The sequence below is a fragment of the Cornus florida genome, unplaced genomic scaffold (genome assembly GCF_030987335.1).
Source record: "Cornus florida cultivar Cherokee Brave unplaced genomic scaffold, ASM3098733v1 CherokeeBrave_3.0.0_Hap2_Chr08, whole genome shotgun sequence".
Lineage (NCBI taxonomy): Eukaryota > Viridiplantae > Streptophyta > Magnoliopsida > Cornales > Cornaceae > Cornus > Cornus florida.
Window position 1 is genome coordinate 63462304 of NW_026775578.1, and position 14369 is coordinate 63476672.

The 14369-nt window shown below is 35.0% G+C and overlaps 1 long non-coding RNA gene across 1 annotated transcript; it reads right to left on the reverse strand.

The window, feature by feature from the left end:
- Positions 1–8607: 8607 nt before the first annotated feature.
- On the reverse strand, positions 8608–11023 carry LOC132271884 (uncharacterized). The gene is made up of 2 exons (XR_009469873.1): positions 10598–11023; positions 8608–8908 (listed from the first exon to the last, which is right to left on the reverse strand). It is a non-coding gene; the product is annotated as an uncharacterized LOC132271884 (long non-coding RNA).
- Positions 11024–14369: the final 3346 nt, after the last annotated feature.

The following is a 14369-nucleotide window of genomic DNA, read 5'->3' on the forward strand; positions in this document are numbered from 1 at the left end:
TTGACCAGATCCCTGCGACGGTGTTCCTTCGGTAATCATACCAGACTGCAAACGTATATACCCAACGAGTAATTAATTGATTCAAGGGAATCGTCGTTCCCACAGACGGCACCAACTGTTGAGGCTGAAATTCGCGCAGTCCGATACGATACCATTTTCCTGCAAGGAAGAGAGGAGAAGATCGATGAACCTTGACGGCACCGGTGTGGTGCCTGCCAAGAGCTCTCCGACGATCAAATTAGTCACGGAGGTCTAAAAAGAAGGCATGGATTCATAATAGTTTTTTCGTCGTACCTTCTTTAATAGTTTGATGCCCTATTTATGGCTGTCGATTGGAATCAAAATCGATCGTTTCGCTGATGTCAATGGTTGACCTTATCTTCTGCTTGTGCGAAATCATAGGAGATTTATTACCAGATTTGTCGGGATATGATTTAATCCTTTTGACCTCCTCCAGTTATAATAAGATTATTCTTACCTGTTGAACCACGTCAGATTTGATTTCATTATCCTTGATAATGAAATCTAATCAATCTTATCGAGGGTAGGGTGGGTTTATATTTTTCCCTATCAATGTATATTGAAGAAATTAACTTTGTATAAAAAAGGGCAATTTTTTTTATGATCCCAAGTGTATTTTGATGTATTTTGATTGGTATAAATTGATGATTTTATTAGAATTTTTGAAAAATGGTAGCAGAGCATTTTGTTAGAATTTTTGTTAGAATTTTTGAATCCTAACAAAAATGATACCAAAGCATTTTGTTAGAATTTTTGGAGTGTGACAAAAATGGTATCGGAATATTTTTTTAGAATTTTCGGGTCGTGACAAACAACCCGCATTGCTTTGCTTCATTGACTTGGCCAGAGGAATGACAAATCTACTCTTGAGTCTTTGATGTTTGTGTTTTGTGACACACTTCGAGTCATCATAGCCCACCGTGCAAGCTTGGGTATTATCAAAAGTGTCCAAATAATGTCCAATAGCTGACTGACAAGTAGAATGACCTTTTTTGGGTTGCAAATTTGGTGACTATTTAGTAATTGTTCAATAAAAAGAAAAATATAAAGAAAAAAAAATACAAACTATTATTTTTCTACATCGGTTGATAAATGAATAACGAACTACTTAAATGTTCATTTAGGTCCTCAAATTGTAGTTATACTAAAATTTTAAAGTTTTTTTTTAGGTGGCACGGGCGTCACAGGTGAAAACAATCAAGTACATAATTCTAAACAGGCATGACTCCATAATACAAGTTTTGAAACAAACCAGTTGATCAGTTGTACGTAATAAGTAGTGCAAAGGGCCTAATCATTTTACAAAACAGAAACTAAGAAAAAGGATATATACACACAAAGAGAGAAAAATAAGCTTTGTTTGGTTAGATGAAATCTATTAGAAAAGAAGGGAAAGAGAAAACTTTTAAATTCTTTTTTGGAGTTTAGATAGAAGGAGAGAAAAAGTATAAGAAAACTTAGTTTCTTGTTCTTGCCTATTTTCTCCCAAACCGTTTTCGTCCAAAACAAGCGAAAGTAATATTTTCACGTAAAAAAAGTTCCTTTTTATTCAAAATTCCTATTTCATTCAAAAATTTAATGGTGCAAACAATTTGCCAAAAAAGAGAGGAGTTTGTTTTGTTTTTACTTTCTTTCCTTTTTAGTGAGTTTCTTTGTGTGTGTCAGCCATAAACTACTATATAGATGGAAGGCTCATGGAACCCTTTTTTTCAATATTTTTTTGCCCAAACCAATCCCTCTCTAATCTAATTCACTCTCTCACTGTGCCCCTCTCCCCATCAATTTCAAAGGCTTTTAACTTAATCTCAAGGGTAAATTGGTCCGTAAATAATCTGTTCTCCCAACATATTTAAAACGGTAAACTACCAACTATTTATTCAAAAATGTAATAATTTCCATTTCATGATCCTTGATCTTCCACACATTTGAGAAGACCAGCTCACCATGCACCACTATAACTTCATAGAATTTACAAAAAGTGAAGCTGAAGAAATCTTAAAAAGAAGTTCATACTTCATAAAAATTCATACTGTTGTGTTTTTTTGTGGTGGAGTCTGTACGTGATAACGTCAAGATTTTGAGAAACTAAGACATTATGTGCACATAAGTTACCACTTTAAATTAATTTTTTATGCAATGCAATCATTGTTTATATGAATGAATACGTAATTGAGTTTAAAATACTCCTTTCCACCATTCTTAAAGGTCTTGAATTCTTAAACATCTTGATATCTTTTTTTTTCTCTAATAAATTGATTTTGAGTAATAAGTAATTTGAATATAATTTTTTTATAGTTTAAGATTTGTTCTCAAATTCAATTATATATTAGTATAAAAACTGACATTATCTAGAAAATGGGATCTTCACTCAAATTTACATTTACATTGTAAATCGTCTTTCTACAAAATAAATAATAATAAAATATAATTAAATTAAAAAAAATCCATTATCACTCTATTTACAAAAATAAATTTGTTAAAAGTACCTCTTTGCTCAGCCATCCTTCAACTTGAGAAAATATAAAATACTAGTTTTTTTTTTAATAGTTGAAAGGGTAAGCTGGAGAAAAGTATGTTGTGGAGTATCTATCTCCTTATATTTTCACATGCGCATGCTTAGACTTTGTTAGCTATTGAGAATTCGAATCAACATGCCTATGGACCACCAAACCAGACTCCGGAGACGTGGGCTGTGTGTGGCTGTACATCTTGTGTGGTGTCACATCGTTTTAGAAGGAGATGTACACCCGCCAAGTCCATGCTGGGACTACGCGATAAACTATTGAATGTCACTATTAAATTGAAATAATGTCACGAATGTGTAATGCAAATTGCATCCTTGGTCCCTCTCGTTTATTGAGTGTGCGTCGGTCCACATATATTTTAATATAAATCTGACTCACTTTAATGAACGATGTTGGCACGTTCAACTTGTACTGACAGCTCAAATGATAAGAAATTTCGAAAGTGCTATTTTTGGTTTTTAGTTTGAATTTTTTTTTTTTATCGAAATTGAGATTTGAATTTGATCATTGGCCACAATGGTTATTCAATATAAGTTATTTGGTCCCCCGTTACGCATTATGATTTTTTAATTTCTCATGCATGAACTTATTAATTTAAAATAGGGTGGCGGGTGGTGTAATGATATCAAATCGTGCTTGGAGAGAGCCCCAACGCGCCGTGGATCCACATGTAAACTTTGTTCTAATTTAGGATTTACAATATTGCACTTTTAGCTTTTGTGTTTTTGTCTATGGACCATGTAATGTAATAACATAATTAAACTTAGGTAAATTACACCGACACCCCCTGAGGTTGGGTCATATTTCAGCCAGATGGAAATTTTGGTTTTAACTTTCACTTACACTCCTAACTTACTTTTACACTTCTAATACATGTGAATTGACCATTTCACCCTCAATTGTTTAATACAAAATATTTGTAATCTTAAATGACAAAAAAAAACCCCTATATAAATATATATCCCGTCCCCGGCTACTACAGCGACAGCTACACCTCCTGCATCGGCCACCACCGCCCCTTCATTGCTGCCGGTGCCACTCTTGTCTGTTCTACCATCTTCATCATCAGCTATTCTACCGACCTGGGCCGTCTCCTCCGTGACCCTATAGCAAAAAAGACCCCCAAGCCCCGCGCCATCATCATCTTCATCAGTGGCTTCTATGTCCTCGACATGGCCAACAACATGGTCCATGCCTTCCTCGACGACGATACAAACACACTATACAACCAAAGATGGCATCGAACTGCCATCCATCATCACCATCGCCGACCCATCAACCAAGCATTCCCATTCAAGTTCACTGTCATTCTACATAGTCGTCCACGTTGAGCTGCTCAATCCGTCGCCTTCAAAACCATGTCATTATCTTCACCATTACCGGCCCATTATCATCACAGACCCACTTCGCTTCGAACTATCGTCCATCATTGCTAGACCCATTTCGCCGCTGTGCACTCCATGCTCACCAGTGAAGACATTTCCGCAGCCCGCTGGTAAGTTTTTCAGGCTGCAAGATGGTCGTGATGATAGAGAGAGTTTGGACGAAGTGTTCCCATTGCCATTCCGTACCGTCGTCCACGTTAAGCTGCTCAATCCGTCGCCGTCAAGACTCAAAACCATGCCATCATCTTCACCATCGCCGGTCCATCAACCACTAGCCATCTTCGTCGCTTCGAACCTACAGTCCATCATCACCATAGACCCACTTCGCCGGCATGCACTCCATGCTCACCTGTGAAGACAATTCTGCCGGTAAGTTTGCCGGACACGTTAATCGTCCACTCATGGTCATAGCCTCCTGTTCTCGCCGTTCCATGCCTCCTTGCAATCACGTCATCCATCATCACTAACGTCGGAACAAACCCACCCCAATTCGGCGATTGTCAACAGCCACCCATCACCGCTCACCTCTACGGAACATACCCACCTCTTACTAGTTCATTCCTTGGCTGCTGTTCCTTAAATTTCAGTATCATCAGTGCCGACATTTCAAGCTTCCCGCCGAGCAGCTCATTCCACCAATAAACTCTATTGATAGGATTCAGTTTGTGTTTTAGGGACATTTTGGTCATTTCAGATGGGTTTGTTGGGGTAGTTAAGTCATTTTATATATGAAATAAAATCAGTGCAAAATCAAAAGGGTTTTATAGTCATTTTACACCTAAAAGTAATCGTGACATCACTCCAAATTGACATTTTGGGTGTAAATGAAACACCAAATCACTCTTTCAAATATAAGTGAAAATTAAAACTAAAATCTTCATGTAAGTATAAAATGACTTAACCTTAGGGGGTCTGAGTGTAATTTACCCTTAAACTTAAGCTTTTGATCCGCTGTTATTATGTCATGCCAATATCTTCATTATTAAGGTTATTCCATTTGTTAGTACATCAACTCGAAGTATCAATCCAAGTTGGAAGACCGAATTCAACCTGAGCTTAAAAAATTAAGAATGGGTTGGCTCGGGTTAGTGGTCGGGTTGGGTTAGGGTTGAAAAATTTATACTTTGGGTTGAGCCTCTAACACGCCCGAGTTGCACCGCTAGTTTGTAACCTCTTGCTCATGGTCCAAGATGGAATTCAAGCTACATTCAAAGGTAAAAGCGTATAGGGAGTTTGGAGAGTGTAGAGTTGGATTTTTCTGTGTGGTTCTGTTTTGGTGTACTCTGCTTTGAGCGTTCTTGAATGACTTTAATTTATATATATATAAATGAAAGAAGCATAATCTTCTAGACCAAGGATATAAGGGTACGTTGACACTTCTACGTGGTCACCAAATTAGAGTTCATGCATTCATACACCAAGGTTTTGAGATTTTATGATTTGATTTGAAAAATCCAAATTGATACACATACAAAGTGTTTAGGAAACTACCTTTAAAAAAAAAAAATCTAAGTATAGGACTGCAGAATGCTTCAATCAATCAAGGTATCGATCAAGGGCTTTTGAAGTCATATCGATCGATTCACATCTCTCTCAATCGATCAAGCTATTCGAAACAGCAGTTTCATTTTCTGCTTATGACATTAAAAAGCCTTCTCTCTCTACTGTTTTCTCTTGGGAGGGCTCCCCTTTTGAGGCCTTTAATGAATTCTTACTTACCAAAAAAAAAAAAAAGCCTTCTCTCTCTACAACACTTATTTGTCTATAAATACACTACCATATGACAAATCCATTACACACAGAGACTATATTTTTGAGAGTTTTTGAACAAAATTGAGTGCATATTTTTCTTTTCAATTTCATTAGATTGGCGATTGTCATTCAATTGAACAACAGTTATTCAATTAAACAGAGATTGATGTGGACGACTGGTCATTGGAGACAAAATCACCGGTTGAAGAAGCGAACCGCGTGAGGAGCGGGTCTGTTGAAGAACGGATTGTGCGCATGAAGACTCAAATGGAGCATTTGGTGGATCAGTCTGTGTCAAGAGGGCTTTGGAATTGTTCACCTAGGCGTAACTTCTTTCTCATAGTGGATTTAGTTTGCCTGAACTAGGTCCCGTCTTCATAAAATTTTTGTTCTCATGTCTTCATGCTTTTTACTGCTTTTAGTTTTTACTAATCGAACGGCATGATTTTTAGCATGATGGACTGATTGAATTTCATTACTAGTTTTAATTTGAATTTTACGTTCTGATGATTTAGTTAAGAATTCAAAAAATGGTAAAAATTAGGTAAAGTTACAAGACCCATTCACCTCCCTCTAGGTCTAGATCACAGACCTTGTACAACTCTATATCAGAGTCTAGGGTTCCGGTCTTTATCCCATCATAATCCCTGATTCCCTACGTGTCAATCCATATTTCAAAGAACAGTAAAAAAAAATTATAGATGTAGATAAGGGAAAAAATAATGTTTCTATGGGTATTTAATGCCATGGAGACACGAAGAACACTAAATTCCATATTTTTAACAATTTAGGACAGACAAGAGAACCCTTTCTTCACCAAATATCTATTGGTCATGGTTTTAATGACCCAAGAAAAAGAAAATACAGAAATTTTATGGAATGCTTCAGCTTTGCCTAGAATAAAAATCTTGTAAGGGGAGTGGATCGTAAACGAGGTTGATCGCATAATTTTACAGGTGTGGCATTTCAAGGTCTAGGTCAGAATGCTTATCACAAAACTTCATTTTTACAAATAGCATGCCAACAACCAACTTTACTTCCTCAACCAGCCCAACTTTTGCACTGATTTCCTTTCCTTTTGAAAAAAAAAAAAACAAAACCTAGACCATCAATATTTTACAACAAACCTAGAACTATTTTAAAGAGCCAAAAAAACTCCCTCATCTTTCAAAATCTTGCATAATGTCCCTGTCGTTAGACAACCTTTAAGTCTCCGTTAACTAACGATGTGAAATTACTAAAGTGCCCCTAATAAATTTGAAAAAATAACAAGAACAAAACAATGTCATATTGAATATAATTAATTAATTTGGGAATCTATTATTTTGTTTTAATTTTCTCAGGTTCAGTGTTAGGGGATGTTTAGTGATTTCACATCACAAACTAATGAAGACTTCACTATTGTTTAAGAGGAGGGGGTTTTATGCACAAATTTAAAAGTGTTAACTACCATTTACTTTAAAAGCTTAAGCTCTTAGAGATAGTGTAATTTAAATATATAAATCATTCAACACACCCACTCACGTGTGGCATTCTTTTAGTCCAACACGTGTTTTTCAATATTTTAATTAGGGTGACGGTGAAGTTTGAACTTGAGATTTGGCTCTGACACCATTTTAACAACCATCTACTCCAAAAACTTAAGTTGTTAGAGATAGTGTAACTTGAATATATAGATTCTTCAACAAAAAGATAAGCAAATTTTAGGATTAAAAATAGTTCACGAGGGTTTGTTGCAAAAGATTGATAGTTAAAGGGGTTTTCTGCAATTTGCCCCAAAAAAAGGGTAACCTACACTGGCCTCCCTAAGTTAGGCCTAATCAAACAAGGCATAAAATAGAATGGTCTTAGTTTATGGACTTTAAGTAATATCGTGAAATGTCTTTTATACCCTTATTTGATTTAATAGTATTTTAATAGAAAAAATCATGTCAAGCCAAAAGACTATATTAACCTCTTTTTTTGGTAAATACCATGTCACCCCCTTAGTAATAACCACCTAAACCCCCTTACGCTCCTCTCTCTTATCCCTGACTCTGCAATCTCTCCCTCCCCTATCCATCTCCTCCAACAACCGTCACCTCCTCTCATCACTAACACCTCTTCCCACCACTTCCATTGTCATCTCCATCATGACCACCTCCCTCCCTCTCTCTCTCTCTCTCTCTCTCTCCACCACCGCCGCCTCCTCCCACCACTTCCACCATCATCACCACTATAACCCCCTCTCTCTCTATACTCAATGGTGGTATCAAACATCACAATCACATGCCAAACCTTAAACACGCTGCATTTCAGATCTCATATCTCCACTATGAACTTGCCTCGTGACAATTTCTGTTTTACAACTTCTGTTTTTCTCTCTTTTCTCTCCTCAATTGTGGTATCAAACATAACAATCACAAGCCAAACCTTAGACTCGCTGCGTTTCAGATCTCAAATCTCCACTGTGAGCTTGTGTCGTGACAGGTTCTGTTTTACACCATCTGTTTTTCTCTCTTCTCTCCTCTTCTCAGTTGTCAACACCACATCTTTGACCAATTTAAGAATCACCATCACCAACTTTGGTTCCCCCCAACCATTATGCCCAAACCAATCCCTCTCTAATCTAATTCACTCTCTCACTGTGCCCCTCTCCCCATCAATTTCAAAGGCTTTTAACTTAATCTCAAGGGTAAATTGATCCATAAATAATCTGTTCTCCCAACATATTTAAAATGGTAAACTACCAACTATTTATTAAAAAATGTAATAATTTCCATTTCACGATCCCTGATCTTCCACACATTTGAGAAAACCACCTCACCATGCACCACTATAACTTCATAGAATCTACAAGGAGTGAAGCTGAAGAAATCTTAAAAAGAAGTTCATACTTCATAAAAAGCTTTCATGACCCAAAAAATGAATTGTAGTCACAGATAGAAGGAAAGACCACATTATCATCCAGCATTTAACTAAAAAGGCATTTATCTTGCACACAATCTATTTTCACCCATAGGATACAACAATCTTGTAGGAATTCAAACAAAAAAATTGAGGAAAATCACCAAATGATCAAAATGAAAATCTATCTACCTTGCACATAGATAGTCTAATTTATCTGACAGTTGCTATGGAAATCCACCAATTCCAAGAACACAAGTCAACTTCCCAGCACCAAATATCTAACCAGGATCTCATCCTACCCGTCAAGCAGGGCCGGCTCAATGGCAAGGCCATTGCCTTAGGCCCCAGTGCCCCACATTTAAATAAGGATTAATGAGTGGCAAACTAAGACATTGTGTACACATAAGTTACCACTTTAAATTAATTTTTTATGTAATGCATTCATTGTTTATATGAATGAATAAGTAATTGAATTTAAAATATTCCTTGCTACCATTCTTAAAGGTCTTGAATTCTTAAACATCTTGATTTTTTTTTCTCTAATAAATTGATTTTTGAGTAATAAGTAATTTGAATATAATTTTTTTATAGTTTAAGATTTGTTCTCAAATTCAATTATATATTAGTATATAAAAACTGACATTATCTAGAAAATGTGTTTAATCACTCAAATTTACATTTAAAGTGTAAATCCTCTTTCTACAAAAAAACAAATAATAACAAAAGAAAATAAAATTAAAAAAATCCATTATCACTCTATTTACAAAAATAAATTTGTTTAAAGTACTTCTTTGCTTAGCCATCCTTCAACTTTTAGTTTATATAGCCTTGCATAAGCATCTCCACATTGAAATAACTCTAAATAATAAAAATTTGACATGCTTTAGTGTGCTCAATTGTTCAAATGCTCCTCCACATTTGGAATCCCAAATGATCAAGTATGATCATATATGTGAGACTGATAAGTGTTTTTCATTATTATATTTTTATTGTGAAAAATGATAAATTAAAATTTAAAATGTATGTTGAAGGTCATGACACGCCATTTTTCATTTAAAAATTAAAAAAATAAAAAGAAGCAGAAGAAGAAGAAGAAGAAGAAGAAAAGAACTAATTTTATAAATAAAAATCAAATTTTATACTATAAGAAATTCCAGTTTTTAGTTAAAACTCAAAATATACAATTTTATTTTCAAATTACTCAAGATGACTTTATTTTTATCTTTTTGCATCTCAAAAATGAGAAGAATGGATTGTTAAACAAAAATGATAGAGTTAAATAATGTTATTTTTATGGACATATTAAAAATCAAAGAGGCCTATTTTAAATTTTTTGCCTTAGGCCTTAACTTGAATTGAGCCGCCTCTGCTGTCAAGTTTCACTTTGTGGTATAATAGCAAGACTTACCAGCATAACAACTATTGTCAAATATTAGTTCAGCTACTAAACTCTAGGTTTCTTCCTTTATATATATATATATATATATATATTTAGTGAGCTCAATTAGATATTCTTACTCTAGAGTCTCAAATAGTGAGACATCATTAAAATCAGTTTATTTTCTTTTCCTGTATTTTCTCAGCAACCAAACGAAGTTCAAGGACCACTCTGTGTTATAATAGCAAGCCTTACCAGCGTAACTAGGTGATTTTGAAATGGATCATAGAATTTTTTTCTGAGGGAAGTTTCAGTGAGCTCCATTAAACAACTATTGTCAAATATTAGTTCAGCTACTAAACTCTTAGTTTCTTCCTTTCATATATATATGTATAAGCTCAATTAGGTATTCTTACTAAAGAGTCTCAAATAGTGAGACATGATTAACATCAGTTTATTTCCTTTTCCTGTATTTTCTCAGCAACCAAACGAAGTCCAACCAAAAACACAGGTAATCTTTCCATTCCCAATCCATCCAACAGTACAAATAAAGTGAATTAAACTCAAAAAATCACACAACAAAGTAAATACTGAACTCTAATTTATGAAAATTGGCAATCAATGAACAGTTAGGTCACCGAGCTTACTTGTAAATCGGATCAGCATCACCGGAACTTGCGTTGAGCACACCGACGAGACACGAGACTGCTGCGAAGAACACAATCAGATGAGATTGTGCCATCTGATTGATGAGATAGAGAGAGAGAGTCAAAAGGAATAGTTGGAATTTCTACGATATCAAAGGACTGGGGTATTGCAATTTTGTATAAGGATGTGATTGATGATTTTCCATTGAATCTGAGGAGTCTGAAACTACATTGAACGCATCGGGAAATGATTTATTAGAATACGTATGAAATCGATTAAAAGCGACGACGACGACGAGAGAGAGTTTTTGTGGGAGACAAGAATCTTGTGACGAGCACTATGGAGCAGACGCGTGTCTAATTGCATCATAAAGTCCCGTTGTATAGCTGGGTAGAATCAGTGTCAAGTATATTTTTGTGTTTTTACCATAAATTTAACTCTGGTGAGCGAGAAAGTTGAAATGAAATATTATTGTCATTCTATTATTTAGTTAAACTATTATTAAATTTAAAATGAAATATATATATTTTTTAAATATTTCCCCAATGCACCCACATTACTTTTTAATAAAATTAATGGAATTGATGTTATGATCACCGATTATTATTAATTTTTTTTTCTAAGATAAGAAAATTTTCATTAAAATAGATCAAAGATTATCACAATCACTAATTGCCATCTCTTCGGTGAAAGAAATAAAATAAAAATAAAAAACATCTAAGAAACCCGGACAGATTTAGAAACTCTGCTGAAGGGGGCAGTACTAAATTTTTTAAATAATTTAAGGGGATAAAGGTAATATTTCATAAGCATATATGTCAAAATGACAAAATAATAATGTAAAATAGTGGGAAAAAAAAATTCAGAGACAGTTGCCTCATTGAAGTGTACATGACTCTGTCCCTATAAGAAACAAATTGTGGCAATGCTTTGAAAAGCATATTGAGCACTACCAAGAGCCAAACTATTTGTTTGTCTCTTTAACTCACTCCATCTTCCATTGGTCATGCAGCTGCATAACAGTGTGAATGAGTATCTTCATAGATCGAAGTAATACTTGCACCAACTTTCATTAGCTTGATAACTAAACGATCACCACCTCTGTTAAGAGGCCAGTACCACGATCGAAAAAAAAAAAAAAAAAAAATGGTGGGTAAGTCACAATTTATTTATTTTCATTAGCAAAAAAACTCACGCATTCATTTGTAGTGGTCATTTCCTTTAAAAGGTAGTGGAAATATCACTAGATGTATTACAACCTTTGATAGAACAGAATTGGGACACTACCATATTCTACAAGGAGCATAAGTAGAAGTCAAGGCTTAACAACTAACTCTTGATTTATCTTTCTAATTTCTTTTCTTATTCTCCCTTATTCGTTTTTTTCTTTTTTAATTTTTTTTTTTTTGTTTTCCAAAGGTGATGGTGCAACAATACACACTATCAACAAAAAATTTAAATTGAAATTAGATGGGTAGCCCAACCCAGCCCGATCCCAACCCAAACTCGACTTGAAATTGGATTGGATTGAGCTAGTCTGAAGTCTACCCAAAAATGGATTATATCCATAACCCGAACCCAAATATTTGGACAGGTTGGGCCCGTTTCATGGGTCAACCTTATTTATTTATTTATAATAAATATGCAAATTACATTTTTCTTTTTTCCCATGTTTGTAAACATCAAAATTTTTAAGAAAATTTTATTTTTCAATTCATTAATACTTGTCATTTTTCTTTTAGTAAAGGGTCGTGTGCGGATAACTCCCTCTAGTATGTATATTGTGCGTAAAACCCCCCTCATATTTGTTAACCACCCCTCTATTAAAAAATGTGTGTGAATTAGTCCTTTTTGCTTGTTTATTGGAGCTGCAAATATACTAAAATACCCCTATCATCCACGCTACGGACACAACAGTATCTTCATCAACGGCGGACAAAACAGAAACCACCCTATTATCAGAGACCCACCAGTGGACAACATTTTCAACACCATCTTCACAATTGCTCGTCGTAGTAAGTTAATTAATAAAATTCAATAAACATACTAAGACATGAAATTAATATATAATTTGATTTAAAATTGAATCAAAGACCATTAAAGAAACTTTAGAGAGAACATATCAGTCCCCTCGCTAAGGCCCAGAAACCTTCCTAGAAGTCTTTGTATGTATTGTCTGGAAGGCAGTCAGTCCCTGACCGTTCATCAAGGACTCAAATCCCTAACCGTTTCGAAAACGTTGAGGACTTTGAACAGCCGCTCTAGCGCCTCTTCTTGCCACACATGACCGCCGTTCATTGGTTGCCTCGCCGGAATCGCGACTTTAACAGTCGCTAGCATTGTCGCCTCTCTCTCTAAGATTTGGGTTTGAATTTAATTATTTCTTCTTTATCTATCTCTGAATTTTTCACTCTTCTCGCACTAAGATTTAGGGTATTGGCTTAAAGAGAAATCAAATTGGGTTTATTTGCTTCAAGCTCGCCAGCATTGTTCTCTCTTCGAGCAAAGGGAGGACCGATACTGGAAATGAGGAAATGCTTGGAATAGACCTCATCGTTGATGACAGAGTCACAATAATGTGCTCGGATTGAGCAAGGAGGTTGGTGGTGAGTTATTTCCCAACACAGAGCTCTATGGAGAGTTACTTCCCAACACAGAGCTCAATGGAATGGTGTGGCTGTGGGTGGTGGCGGTGAGGAAGAAGAGAAGTGAGGGTCGTGAATATAGTGAGGGGGCAATTACGAAATATGAAAGGGCAATTCTGGATTTTAACCCATTCTCTATTGGAAATCTTTTGCCGGAGGTGGTTAGTTGAACATTGTAGTTGTAGTATTTAGTGTGGATTTAGATGCACAAAATAAAGTAAAGGGGTGTAATCCGCACAAAATCAAAACTATAGGAAGGTGTTTTTTTAGACTTTACCCTTTATTAAATATCTAGAAGTGCAAATGTAGAACATTCATATCACTTAAGTATGACATTTTTTTGTCATTTACAATTGAAATCTTATAAAGACATAATAAAGAATACAAAAAAGCATATTGAAACACTTTTAAAGGATAATTTGACACGTGCTTCAGTTTCTTAAAAAAAAAACATATTGAAAAATTAAAGTATGTTGAAAAAAGTTATTTCATTTCCTTGACTATATATATATATATAGGCACACACTATCCCAATTGAGGTAAATTATTTAAAATTTTATTTATTTTATTCAAACTGATTGCTCCTGAGTCATGACTCAGTTTGATCACTGCTTCAAAACTGGTTCGATACATATTGAGGGCTAAGGCAATAATTTTTTAATTTTTTTTAGTGTATTAGTATAAATAATATTAATAAGTCTAAGCAGTAAAATATATAGTAACAATAAAAATGAATTACAAAATAAAATATATAACAAGAAGTTAAAAGAATTTTAGAAAAACAAAATATTGACTTGGGTTCAGATTGTTTAATTTGGGGTTTTGGGTTGTGTTCAAATTAAACCAGCCCAATCCGAACAAACTTGGGTTTTGATAAAATCAGTCCCATTGGTAAATTTATATGCCCAAGTTCTAAATTTTGTTGGCTAGGCTCGAGTTGGGTTGGGCTAACCCGCCCAAGTTACACCCCTAGACGAAACTGAGTCAAAACAGAGCAGCTATATATGCCTTAAGTTCGTATTCAACAATATCATCCTTAAGACCACATGTTCACATGTAGACACAATATCATCCTTTGGTGTTCCACTTTATTTCCATTACGTACATACCTAGGTTCAACAAGACC